We start from the raw sequence: 15,302 nt of genomic DNA, 5'->3' as shown, positions 1-15,302 counted from the left end.
AAGGGTCATATCATTAAGCTTTGTCTTTCTCGTCTTTTCTATGTTAATTTTTCATTACTTGTATTGGTCGTCTACAACCTATCATTTGGTTTTCTTCCCTACAGAAGATCAGTTTCAACTTTATAATATTAGTTACAGTGGTCAAATCAACTCTATTTTACCATTAATCATTTCAGTGGTTTTGGTTATTTTCTAATCTTGTAGTACATCATATGAGAAAGAATCAAGTTGTTAAATGCTAATCGAAGGCAGTTATCAAGGATATGCCCATCGGTAATCGCACCTCTCAGATGATTATGTTCATTGGTTGGAGAATTTTTGCCCATTGAATGCCAACCGTTACCTTCTCCTGACTACCCACCGGTAATCTACCGGAATCCTCCAATTTATGGCTAGGATCACCAAGCTGTTGTCATTTCCAACTGCACTATGCTTCTCAGTTCTTTAGTTTGTTTGCCACTTATGAGACATCTAAATCACCATCATCTAAGCCTTATCCCGACTAATTGGTGTTGGCTTCTGAGACATAAACAGTGAAAATTACATATGTGCTACACCAACCAAGGCTTTAGAACTTGCCAAAACCAAGTGCAATTGGTTTCGCTAAGGAACAAATTGATAGGTCCCTTTAAAATATATATGTTTCAGGATGAGTTGCTATGTAACAGGTGGCAGTTTTAACTAACAGAGCCGCAAACTTACATATTCCTAGCTACCTAAGTCTCCCATCTCAGTTGATGTGCCAGGTTCACAATGTTACACTACATGCATGTTTTAACTCATACTCAATCTTCCTTTAGTCTTTATGTTTCCCTTAGAAGATGCTCTCTAATACCTGTCTGGTTGCATATATTGCTTGGAACTATAGGCAGAGAGAGATGCTGATGAGATTTACACCCAAGCGACTCTTCAGCCGGTGAAGTCTAATGCCAAAGAAATCTATGTAAGTGTCATTTGGTTTTGATGTGCATTGACTGTCTTCTTTGTCTTATACAAGATTTTAAAGGAGCATGGGGCTCATGACCCCAAAAGAAGATTTGACCATTCTAAGGCATTTTTCTAAAATCAGGTCCTTAATCAAATTGGCCATCCATTGAAGTTTGGGCCAAAAAAGATCGAAATGGAAAATTTGAGAAAACAGGGGAAATTTTCTTTTATAAAGTAAGTATATGGGGCCAAGTGGTTATGTATTTGCACCATTAAATTTGCTCGAAATTAATGGAGCAGACCCGGATGTGCGTCGGAGCTATCCGGATGAGCGGGGGTCCGTGGAAGGTAGGAACCGCTGTTATGACCATGATGAAGCTGTCCATTTCCTATGGACAGCATTGGAGGGGCCTGGCCATTTGGATAGGCCGTGTTTATGTATCTGATCAAAATTAACGGAGCAGACCCGGATGTGCGTCGGAGCTATTCGGAAGAGCGGGGGTCCCTGGAAAGAGGGAACCACTGTTATGACCATGATGAAGCTGTCCATTTTTTATGGACAGCATTGAAAGGGCCTGGCCATTTGCGCCGGATGGCCGTGTTTATATTTATTTATATCTGTATTTGAAGGGACCATACCCTTAACCTAAACCAAAACCTATGACCTAAAACCTTAACTTATAACCTAAACCTCAACCTTAACATAAACCTAAACCTTAACTTAAAACCTAAAACCTTAACCTAAAACCTAAAACCTAAACCTAAACCTAAACCTAAAACCTAAATGTATTCTCAAATCCCTAAACCTAAACCTACACTTAATCCTAATCTTAACTCCCTAACCTAAACCTATACCTAAACTTGAAAACCCAAACATAAACCTAATTCCGAACCCGAACCCGATTTCCTAAACCTAAAACTTAACCTATTCTCAATTCCCTAACCTATATCTTATAACCTAAACCTAAACCTAAACCTAAACCTAAACCTAAACCTTAACCTATACCTATAACCTTAACCTAAACCAAAACCTATGACCTAAAACCTCAACCTATAACCTAAACCTAAACCTTAATCTAAACTTATAACCTTAACCTAAACCAATAACCTTAACTTAAAACCTAAAACCTAAACCTAAACCTAAAACCTAAATGTATTCTTAAATCCCTAAACCTAAACCTACACCTAATCCTAATCTTAACTCCCTAACCTAAACCTATACCTAAACTTGAAAACCCAAACATAAACCTGATCCCAAACCCGAACCCATTCTCAAATCCCAAACCTAAACCTAAAACCTAAACCTATAACCTATAACCTAAATCAAAACATACAACCTAAACCAAAACCAAAACCTATATCCTAAACCCGAACCCATTCTCAAATCCTATAACCTAAACCTAAACCTGAAACCTATAACCTAAACCAAAACCTATAACCTAAACCAAAACTAAAACCTATAGCCTAAACCCAAACCCATTCTCAAATCCCAAAACCTATAACCTAAACCTAAACCTTAACCTAAACTGTTAACCTATAACCTAAATCAAAACCTATAACCTAAACCTAAACCAAAACTTATAACCTAAACCCGAACCCATACTCAAATCCCAAAACCTATAACCTAAACCTAAACCTTAAACTAAACCTATAACCTATAACCTAAACCCGAACCCATTCTCAAATCCCAAAACCTATAACCTAAACCTAAACCTTAACCTAAACCTATAACCTATAACCAAAACTTATAACCTAAACCCGAACCCATTCTCAAATCCCAAAACCTATAACCTAAACCTAAACTCGAACCCATTCTCAAATCCCAAAACCTATAACCTAAACCTAAACCTTAACCTGAACCTATAACCTATAACCAAAATTTATAACCTAAACCCGAACCCATACTCAAATCCCAAAACCCAAACCTAAACCTAAACCTAAACCTAAACCTATAACCTATAACCTATAACCTAAACCCGAACCCATTCTCAAATCCCAAAACCTATAACCTAAACCTAAACCTTAACTTAAACCTATAACCTATAACCAAACCCTAGAACCTAAACCCGAACCCATTTTCAAATCCCAAAACCTATAACCTAAACCTAAACCTTAACCTAAACCTATAACCTATAACCTAAATCAAAACTCAAACCTAAACCTATAACCTATAACCTAAATCAAAACCTATTACCTTTCCCTAAACCTTAACCTAAACCTATAACCTATAACCTAAATCAAAACCAAAACCAAAACCTATAACCTAAATCAAAACATATAACCTAAACCAAAATCAAAACCTATATCCTAAACCTGAACCCATTCTCAAATCCTACAACCTAAACCCAAACCTAAACCTATAACCTATAACCTAAACCAAAGCCAAAACCTATAGCCTAAACCTGAACCCATTCTCAAATCCAAAAACCTATAACCTAAACCTTAACCTAAACCGTTAACCTATAACCTAAATCAAAACCTATAACCTAAACCAAAACCAAAACCTATAACCTAAACCCGAACCCATTATCAAATCCCAAAACCTATAACCTAAACCAAAACTAAAACCTATAACCTAAACCCAAACCCATTCTCAAATCCCAAAACCTAAACCTAAACTCAAATCCCTAAACCTAAACCTAAACCTAATCCTATAACCTAAACTCAAATCCCTAAACCTTAACTTATAACCTAACCTAAACCTATACTTATAACCTAAAACTATTCTCAAATCCCAAAACCTATAACCTAAACCTAACCTTTCCCTAAACCTATAACCTAAACTCAATTCCCTAAACCTAAACCTATACCTAAACTTAAACCTATAACCTAAACTCAAATCCCTAAACCTTAACCTATAACCTAACCTAAACCTATAACCTATAACCAAAACCTATAACCTAAACCTGAACCCATTCTCAAATCCCAAAACCTATCACCTAAACCTAAACCTTAACCTAAACTTATAACCTATAGCATAAATCAAAACCTAAACCTAAACCTAAAACCTAAACCTATAACCTATAACCTAAATCAAAACCTATTACCTTTCCCTAAACCTTAACCCAAGCCTATAACCTATGACCTAAATCAAAATCAAAACCAAAACCTATAACTTAAACCTATAACCTATAACCTAAATCAAAACATATAATCAAAACCAAAACCAAAACCAAAACCTATATCCTAAACCCAAACACATTCTCAAATCCTATAACCTATAACCTATAACCAAAACCAAAACCTATAACCTAAACCAAAACCAAAACCTATAACCTAAACCCGAACCCATTCTCAAATTCAAAAAACCTATAATCTAAATCTAAACCTTAACCTAAACCGTTAACCCATAACCTAAATCAAAACCTATAACCTAAACCAAAACCAAAACCTATAACCTATAACCTAAACCCGAACCCATTATCAAATCCCAAAACCTATAACCTAAACCCGAACAGATTCTTAAATCCCAAAACCCAAACCTAAACCTAAACCTAAACCTAAAACCTAAACCTAAACCTATAACCTAAACTCAAATCCCTAAACCTAAACCTAAACCTAATCCTATAACCTAAACTCAAATCCCTAAACCTTAACCTATAACCTAACCTAAACCTATACTTATAACCTGAAACTATTCTCAAATCCCAAAACCTATAACCTAAACATAACCTTTCGCTAAACCCATAACCTAAACTCAATTCCCTAAACCTAAACCTAAACCTATAGCCTAAACTCAAATCCCCAAACCTTAACCTATAACCTAACATAAACCTATACTTATAACCTAAAACTATTCCCAAATCCCAAAACCTATTACCTAAACCTAACCTTTCCCTAAACCTATAACCTAAACTCAATTCCTTAAAGCTAAACCTACACCTAATCCTAATCTCAACTCCCTAACCTAAACCTAAACCTAAACTTGAAAACCCAAACTTAAACCCAATCCTGAACCTGAACTCGATTTCCTAAACCTAAACCATAACCCATTCTCAAATCCAAAAACCTTTAACCTAAACCAAAACCAAAACCAAAACCAAAACCTATAACCTAAACCCAAACCCATTCTCAAATCCCAAAACCTATAACCTAAACCAAAACCAAAACCTATAACCTAAACCCGAACCCATTCTCAAATCCCAAAACTTATAACCTAAACCTCAACCGTAACCTAATCCTATAACCTAAACTCAAATCCCTAAACCTTAACCTATAACCTAACCTAAACCTATACTTATAACCTAAAACTATTCCCAATTCCCAAAACCTATAACCTAAACCTAACCTCTCCCTAAACTTATAACCTAAACTCAATTCCCTAAACCTAAACCTACACTTAATCCTAATCTCAACTCCCTAACCTAACCCTAAACCTAAACTTGAAAACCTAAACTTAAACTCAATCCCGAACCTGAACCCGATTTACGAAACCTAAACCATAACCCATTCTCAAATCCTTAAAGCTATAACCTATAACCTAAACCTAACCTAAACTTATAACCTAAACCTAAACCTTTAACTTAAACCTAAACTTAAAACCTAAATGTATTCTCAAATCCTTAAACCCAAACCTACACCTAATCCTAATCTCAACTCCTTAACCTAAACCTAAACTTGAAAACCCAAACCTAAACCCGATCCCAAACCCGATTTCCTAAACTTAAACCTTAACCTATAATCAAGTTCCCAAAAGCTATAAACTATAACCTAAACCTAAACGTATAACCTAAGCCTAAACCTAAACCTTAACCTTAACCTAAACCTAAACCTAAACCAAAACCAAAACCTATAACCTAAACCTTAACCTATAACCTAAACTTAATTATAACCTATAGCCTAACCTTAACCTAAACCTATAACCTAAACCTAAACCAAAACCTATAATCATATGGTGAGACCATTTCTTTTGTGTCAATTTCATTCCTCTTTGTGTTTTTTTTTTAATTCATTAAGAAAAAAAGTGGTTATACGTGATGCACTTCTTTCACTACCTTTCTTTTCCCCAATGGGCATTCTAATTTATGAATGACATGACTGTTTGTAGGATGATGGAATATACGAAGCTGTTGAAATTTCAGGGTGAAGTCGAGTACATTTCTCTAATGACGCCAAAGATTTGTATTTTCAGCATTATTATAATTGTAACTGTAATTGATTGTATTTGTAATTGATTGAATGAAGGATTGTAATTGTAATTGTAATTGATTGAATGAAGGATTGTAATTGTAATTGTAATTGATTGAATGAAGGATTGTAATTGAATGAATGAATGATGTAATTGATTGAATGAAGGATTGTAATTGAATGAATGAATGATGTAATTGATTGAATGAAGGATTGTAATTGAATGAATGAATGATTGTAATTGAATGAATAAATGATTGTACAGGTGGTAATTGAATGAACAAATGATTTAATTTTTCAATGTACAAAATAGCTACGGATATTGACCGTAGCCACTAATCAGACAGGTGTAGCCTTTTCAATTTTGGCATATTGCTACGGACTTTCAGCTACAAATAATATCTGTAGCTGTTTGAAGTTTTTGCTACAGATATAATTGCTACGGATTATATCTGTAGCTATTTAACCTATAGCTACGGATTAAATCCGTAGCCACTAATCAGACAGGTGTAGCCTTTTCAATTTTGGCCTATTGCTACGGACTTTCAGCTACAAATAATATCCGTAGCTGTTTGAAGTTTTTGCTACAGATATAATTGCCACAGATTATATCTATAGCTATTTAACATATAGCTACAGATTAAATCCGTAGCCATAGGTTCCAAACCTATTGTTATGGCACCTACGACGACGGTCGTGTTACGGACTAAAACCATAGCCATAGGTCTATGGCTATGGATTTTATCTGTAGCCTTTGCCCCTTTTTTTGGTAGTGAAAGTGAGATCCATACCATCAATCGGTAAGCTTCACTTGGCCAATCATCAAAGCATGAAAAATCTAGCATATAGAAGCACCCACCATTCGATCTTCTTAGTCCGATGGAAAGCCGATCTCTTTGTGTCTCACTTTGATGGTGGAAGATGAGAAATGAATGGCTAGGATGAAAGTTTTTGAGAGAGGAAGTGGGCTACACACAACTCTTTCTCTCCTTAGAAATGCATGGATGTGTACTCCTTTTGGTTTCTTAGAATTTTGTGTTGAGAAAGAGAGAGAGAGAGAGAGAGAGAGAGAGAGAGAGAAGGGGTTGTAAGGGAGAGAGAGTGATGGGTGATGGATGTGAGGTGAGTGATGGGTGAGGTGAGAGACTTGTTGACTTTTGGGGTTGCTTAACTTGTGGAGAAAGAAAGCATGGGTTACTCTTGTACTTGACATGAGGTAATTGATTGATTGATTTAAGTGATTGATTGATGGGACATGATGTAGAGATTCTCTTAGGATTGTAAATGCGCGGTGTTTTCTTTGAAATAAACGCCGGCCCACATCTCCTTGCCAGGGTATCGGATTGGTATGCAAGACGTGGCGTTGAAACCGCGGTGACGGTGCAGTCACAATGGTGCAAGTCTCGGATTAAGCCAACTCAAATCTATGGGATACGACTTAGGGTCATGCGCAAACGTCGATTATAGGTCGCGGATTGCTGGACTTTAACGGGAAGGATCGCGAGAGTCTACGAAATAGTACGGACTAGGATACGGGTCTTACAGCTCTCCCCACCTAATAAAAATTTTATCCTAAAAAATTATACTACCATCGCACTAAGCATAACTTATAAGGGAATATGGAACATAACATCATATATAATTAAAACACAATATATCATCAAACACCTAATAGATGGGGATAACGCCCACGAATCTCAAGCTCTAACTCCCAAGACACTTCATTCATGAGCAATCTAGCAAGACGGTGTAGGAGTCAAGTCACACAAATCATCGACGACTCCTCCTGATGTCTGAGGATCCTTCTACTGCTGTTGTGGAGGCTACTGCTGAGGACGGGGACACTCGCTCCTACGATGCCCTATCCCACCGCATTCAAAGCAAGTACTTGAGAATGTCCAGGGTGGCAGGGGCTTTCGAGGGTGGGGACACTCCCATATGCGGTGCCTCATCGCACTACATCTGAAGCATACACTTGAGGACTGTCATATAAGTGGTGTAAATGCTCGGAAGGATGGACGGTTCCGATGCCTCTGGGGCCATTGACATCGCTGCTGCTGGGAACTATCGGAGGGGGCCTTCCTAATTCGGTCTCCTCTCTGAAGAATGACGGTCATTGCTTGCAACATCTGCTATAGCTGGTCCGCACTTACAGACACGGTTGGCGTTGCGCTAGACTCGGATGGGGGTGCAGAAGTCTCTGGTGGGGTAACAAGAATCTCAGGCGGGGAAGTAGAAGTTGTTCGGGTCACTTGCTTGGGTGCCATGTCCTACAGGAAGGAACAAGGGCCTATCATCCTTGGGCACTCTCAAATGCACACGAGATAGGGAGCTATATCAGGAAGTTTCTAAGTTATTCGAATTCAGGAATCTAATCATTCTAAGTTCATAACAATCATACAGTATAAGGTAGCTATCAACAGATACGTGATGTTATCCTTAGGTATTCCCAAGTTATGCTCTGATACCAACTTCTGTTACGTCCCAAACTCGAAAAACAGGCTCACAAAAATCTCGATCGCCGAATCTGGCGCCGACAGCCTCCGTAGTGCTCCATTCTCAGATCCCGACACTCATGTGCCCGATTCCGATCCTGGGATCCTACAAGGAGGATTTTCAGTATAATTTTTTTTGTAATGGAGCATAACCACAAGCATAACCAAGTCACAAAACAACATCACCACATATCCATTATATCAAAAACTTTAAGTACAATGCAGAAAGGTAAATATAGGGTGATCAAAAACTTCAAAATGATCTGATGTGCGCTCCTGCCTTAGCGCTGCGGTGATCCAAGGCCACCTCCACACCACAGTCATGCATAAGCTTACAAAAACTTAGAGGGTAGTGTAAGTGTGTGCGCAAGGCAAGTGCTAAGTGTACAATATCAGAGTAATGTGAAAATATGCAGTAAGTCCATGAATGCTATCAGCAGTACCAAAGATATGTGATGCAAGGCATGAATGCTATCGAGCATACCAAGGCCATGCGATGGGAGGCCTATGTAGCCAAATGTCATAAGCGAGATGCAAAGCAAGCATACCAGTACTCATCAAGTACACATATCAGTACAGTTTCTCTTTGGAATATTACCGGGGTCTAGTACACTCTACACTGACTGCCACCTCCCTAGCCACATAGCCTAGCGAGCGAAATAAACCTCACTATCCGCCTGACTAGTAGTCTGCCAATACCTACCCTGCTCATCGATAGTAGACTCATTTGTGAGCTGGTTAAACTCAGCCTATCTTATAGCCCCCTCACTCGAGTGGGTAAGGCCAAACCCCCTTCCAACTAACCACGACATAGTGGGAGACGCGGCCTACTAGTATTCGACACTCGGGCGCTTGTGTATCCACTCGGTTTAGACGTTGGAGTAGCTCCTGGTACTAAAAAGGTTTTGAGATTTTCACCTAAGGACATCTTAAGTGCCCACAGTGCTAGAACCAGGTATTTTTGGTATCCAATATGGCCATCCACGATGTACCTATGGAGCCACGACCCTGATGTCGCTAAGGTGTACAATGATCAAGTCACACATATGTGAGATGCATGAGTCACACCGTCAAATCATGTAGCAATCCGGCGCGTACCACGCGATCATGTGGGGGCATTCCATCTTATAAGGAGTCCCATAAATGTCTCAGCCCAACGGCTTATGCTATGATCAAACATTCCTCATATCAATTATACATATGATGCGTATGGGCATGAATCATGGAATTGTACTAAGCATGTTATAAAGTAATGAACTATCCTTACAATGCAGATGGGCCTAGACGGCCTACACAAAACAAGTACGGGCCTATCAATGGGCCCTAGGGAGAGTTATAATGCGGACATTTAACCAACATTATTCTTACAATGTGGACGTCAAACCACCATTGTTCCCAAGGCACGACCCACCATAAACATCATTATATATATATCACGATGAAATCACACATTGCAATGGACTTATATATATCTCTTTGGGCCTCGACCCATGGGCCTGAGATACATCAAATGGGCCGCATCAATGGGCCTTATGTACATTGCAATGGGCCATATCCCATGGGCCTTTAAATACATCACAATGGGCCCTCATATGGCAAATGGGCCACATCACATGGGCCATATGTATATCAAATAGGCCACACCAATTGGGCCCCCATGCATATCAAATGGGCCATACCTAAGATAAGTGGTGATAATGATTTCCACCATTAAAATTTTCATGGCCCACGATAACATTTATTTCCCATCCAATCTGATCATAAGGTCACAATGACCTGAAAGGGGTTTTAATGGTGGATGGTCAAACCCACTGATTTCTATAGTGTGGTCCACTTAATCCTAGATCTGCCTTATTTTTAGTCTCAAGCCCTAAAATAGGCTTTCAAAATGGTTAGATAGATTGGATGCGCAACACATACATCATGGTGGGTCCCACCGTCCACACCTCTGGACGGTGGTGTGAATAAAACACATACATTATTGGGGATCCCATAATCCACACCACTGGACGGTGGTGTGAATAAAACACCTACATCATTGGTGGGGCCCACTATAATGTTTATATGTCATCCAATCCATTGATAAGGTCATGTAGACCCAGATGAAGAGGGAAAACAAATTCACAATGGTCTAGAACTTCTGTGACACCCAAAAGAGTTTCAATGACAGCCGTTCAATCCCATTGTTTCCTATGACGTGGGCCACCTGAACTATGTATACGGCTGATTTTTGGAGGAGCAGTGGCCCCTCCAAAAATCAGCCGTATACATAGTTCAGGTGGCCCATGTCATAGGAAACAATGGGATTGAACGATTGCCATTGAAACTCTTTTGGATGTCATGGAAGTTCTAAACTATTGTGAAATTTATTTTCCTTCTTCATCTGGGTCTACGTGACCTTATCAACAGATTGGATGGCATATAAACATTATGGTGGGCCCCACGTAGGACCCACCAATGATGTAGGTGTTTTATTCACACCACCGTCCAGTGGTGTGGACAGTGGGACCCCCAATGATGTATGTGTTTTATTCACACCATTGTCCAGTGGTGTGGATAGTGGGACCCACCATGATGCATGTGTTGCATCCAATTTGTCCAACCATTTTGAAAGCTTATTTTAGGACTTGAGACTAAAAATAAGGTAGATCTATGATTAGGTGGACCACACTATAGAAATCAGTGGGTTTGACCGTCCACCATTAAAACCCCTTTTAGGTCATTGTGACCTTATGATCAGATTGGATGGGAAATAAATGTTATCATGTGCCTTCCGAATTTTAATGGTGGAAATCATTATCGTCGCTTATCTTAGGTATAGCCCATTTGATATGCATGGGGGCCCAATTGGTGTGGCCCATTTGATATACATATGGCCCATGTGATGTGGCCCATTTGCCATATGAGGGCCCATTGTGATGTATTCAAAGGCACATGGGTATGGCCCATTGTAATGTACATAAGGCCCATTGATGCGGCCCATTTGATGTATCTCGGGCCCATGGGCTGAGGTCCAAAGAGATGTATATAGGTCCATTGCGATGTGTGATTTCATTGTGGTATATATATAATGATGTTTATGGTGGGCCGTGCCTTGGGAACAATGGTGTTTTGACGTCCACATTGTAAGAATAATGTTGGTTAAATTTTTGCATCATAACTCTCCCTAGGGCCCATTGATAGGCCCGTACTTGTTGTGTATAGGCCGTCTAGGCTCATCTGCGTTGTAAGGATAGTTCATTACTTTATAAAGTGCTTAGTACAATTCCATGATTCATGCCCATACGCATCATATGTATGCTTAATATGAAGAATGTTTGATCATAGCATAAACCGTTGGGCTGAGACATTTACTAGACTCCTTATGAGACGAAGTGCCCCACATGATCGCGTGGTACACGCCGAATTGTTGCAAGATTTGACGGTGTGACTCATGCATCTCGCATATGTGTGATTTGATCATTGTATGCCCTAGCGACATCAGGGTCGTGGCTTCACAGGTACATTGTGGATGGCCATATTGGATACCGAAAATACATGGTTCTAGCACTATGGGCACTTAGGATGTCCTTGGGTGAAAATCTCAGAACCTTTTTAGTACCAGGACCTACTCTAATTTCTAGACCGAGTAGATACACGAGCGCCCGAGTGCCGAATACCAGTAGGCCACGTCTCCTAATATGTCGTGGTCGGTTGAAAGGGGGTGTGGCCTTATCCAGCTGAGTGAGGGGGCTATAAGCTAAGCTGAGTTTGAACAGCTCACAAATGAGTCCGCTATTGACGAGCCGGGTAGGTATTGGCAGACTACTGGTCAGGCGGATAGTGAGGTCTATTCCGCTCGCTGGGTTGGGCGATTAGGGAGGCGGCAGTCAGTGTGGAGTGTACTAGACCTCGGTGATATCCCAGAGAGAAACTGTACTGATATGCATACTTGATGAGGGCATGCTTGCTTTGCATCTCGCATATGACATTTGGCTACATAGGCCTCGCATCGCATGGCCTTGGTATGGCCGATAGCATTCATGCCTTACATCACATAGCTTTGGTATAGCTGATAGCATTCATGGACTTACCTCATATTTTTACATTACTCTGATATTGTACACTTAGCACTTGCCTTGTGCACACACTTACACCACCCTTTAAGCTTTTGTAAGCTTATGCATGACCATTGCGTGTAGGTGGCCTTGGATCGCAGCAGCGCTGAGGTAGGAGTGCACATCAGATCATTTTGGAGTTTTTTATCACCCTGTATTTTCCTTTCTGCATTGTACTTAAAGTTTTTGATATAGTGGATATGTGGTGATGTTATTTTGTGACTTAGTTATACTTGTGGTTATGCTCCATTATAAAAGAAAATCATACTGAAAATCCTCCTCGTAGGATCCCAGGATTGGAATCTGTCATGCGATTACCGGGATCCGAGAATAGGGCACCACGGAGGCTATCGGCACCAGATTCAGCGATCGAAAATTTTGTGAGCCCGTTTTTCGAGTTTGGGGCATGACAAGGAGCATCCTGTGCCCCTTCACCTGATGTGGTCGGAAGCGATCACTCTGCTGAGGATGCTTGTCTGACTTTGGTATCTGTGGGTCCCCTGCAACAGCTAGGGTCTTCATCTGTCGTCTCTTGTAGGTAACAAGTGGTCTAAGGAGGATGTCTATATTTTTGCATTAGCAAAGTGAATTAGGCATTAGGAATAACTAGAAGTGGATTCTATGCGCTCTTGTAGTTTGTTTATTGATTCTATCTTCAGATTACTCAAATTTACATCATTATTTCTTCTAATTTAAGTTTCATAGTTAATCCTAGTTATAATTCTAGTTCTATTAGTGTTTTGAGAACGTACAAATATAAGTCCCTATGAATTTGATCTCGATCACACTGAGTTAAAACCACATTACAACCCTACAATTGGGGTTGTCATTTTTTGAATCGATCACTTAGTACGATTAGTTGTATGATTGACCTCCATCATTTTCACTGACTCTGATATTGAAATATTGATGAAATATACTTGTCACACGCAATACACATACATACAAGCCATTTACTATGCTTCATAAAATCTTACCAAGTTGTTTTACGTGCAAGTTATTATAGAAGGCATCAGTTGGCGATGTTCGACCATGCTCTTTGTTTATATTTTGAAATGTTTTGTATTCATGTTATCAACATTGTACCTTAAACTATTGATTAATTGTAATGACCAGAAAAATTTTGTGCCAAGACCCGAGTACTACCTCTATTTTTTCCTTAGAAGCTTTTTGGGGTAATTAGTGCTAAACTCGATTGCTTGTGAAATTTGCATCAATCATTTTAAATTGGATCTGCATGACTCTAAATCTGTAGAATGGTTAGCGCTAGGTTACTCTGAAATCTGGGATTCATCGCTAAATCCAGTTGCTCTTGGGAATTTTTTTGAAGTTCTGCATCGGACCTGGACCGCGCGTCGAAAGTCCGATAGCGATGATCTTAGGCTGTTGCGGTCACCATGTTGGACTTGGCCATCACCTCAAAAATCAAGTCCATGTGATGTTCTGGGTCGATTTGTTTGAGTTCGGAGTAAAGAGTGTGAGAACGGTTGGAAATTAAATGTGATTTTATGAAATCTGAGTCGTGTCGCTTATGCGATGATTTTAAGCAATCTGATCGTTGGATTCTGACCCAATTTCACCCTCTGATCAGGAAAGGTGGTCCAGGCATGTCCTTGTGCTTGTGGACTTGATCGAGATTCGGTGACCGTTGAATTGAGTGTGGTCCGCCACGGCTGATCTGAGGATCCGATCGGTACGAAAACTCAGCTTAACCTAGTTCCATGGTCAGTGAGCTTAAGTTTGACCTTTCGTGGTAATAGGCCCACCGGAAGTGCTCTGTTGAATCGAGAGAGGCTTGTTTTGGTTATACCCTAAGTATACCTTGGCCCTGGGGTTATTTTCATCAATGTTAGGCCTATTTATAGACCTTAAAACCCTAACTCTCTTTTCCATACGAATTTCCTAACCCTAGCTAAGAAAGAGAGAGGAAAAGTGAGAGAAAGTGAGAGAGAAAGTTGGTTAATCATCTTAGATTCTTTCCTGTTCTTCTTCATCCTTAAACCTTCACTTTAGAATCGTTATTCCGGCGATTCTGAGTTCATCTTTGGGTAAGTTAACCTAACCCTAATCTGTGTTAGAGCTTAGAATAGTCTTTGTGTTGTTGTAGCTCATTTCTATTCTTGCCTTAGGTTATCCTGTCGCCGTTGACAAGACATCGTCTGAAATCAGTTCGGTGTTCTATTCTGGTTTAAGGTGCGGACTTTAATCGTATAGGTTATGGTTTTCAAGGCTTTCAATGTTAGTGAATGGTTTATTCTTGCTATGGATGAGTTTTTACATGCCAAATGTTATGTTTATTTTGCGTTCCTGATATGCATGTGTTACATTAACATTTATGTATTCTACGTGTATGTATAAAGTACCGTATGCATATAAAATATGAACATGTGATTGCCATGATTATTTGTCGTGTACTTATGCTTATTGTATGTGCAGCAACTCCTTGGTAAAAGGAATTGTCCAAATGTGTGTATTTCAACATACGTCATGTATGTTGTATTATGTATTCTAAGTGTTTGTAGAAATGTCTGAATGATCTAAAGTATGATATATCAACCTAGTATGGGCGTTGAGAAGCGATTCTCAACTCTCCCAGTAGTGTGTGTGATTTCCTTTATGCAAGTTACATTCCTTGTTGTTTAATTTCAAGTCTTAC

This window comes from Magnolia sinica, chromosome 17, assembly GCF_029962835.1.
Source record: "Magnolia sinica isolate HGM2019 chromosome 17, MsV1, whole genome shotgun sequence".
Lineage (NCBI taxonomy): Eukaryota > Viridiplantae > Streptophyta > Magnoliopsida > Magnoliales > Magnoliaceae > Magnolia > Magnolia sinica.
The sequence above is the reverse complement of the archived record's forward strand: the minus strand, read 5'-3'. Positions refer to the sequence as shown.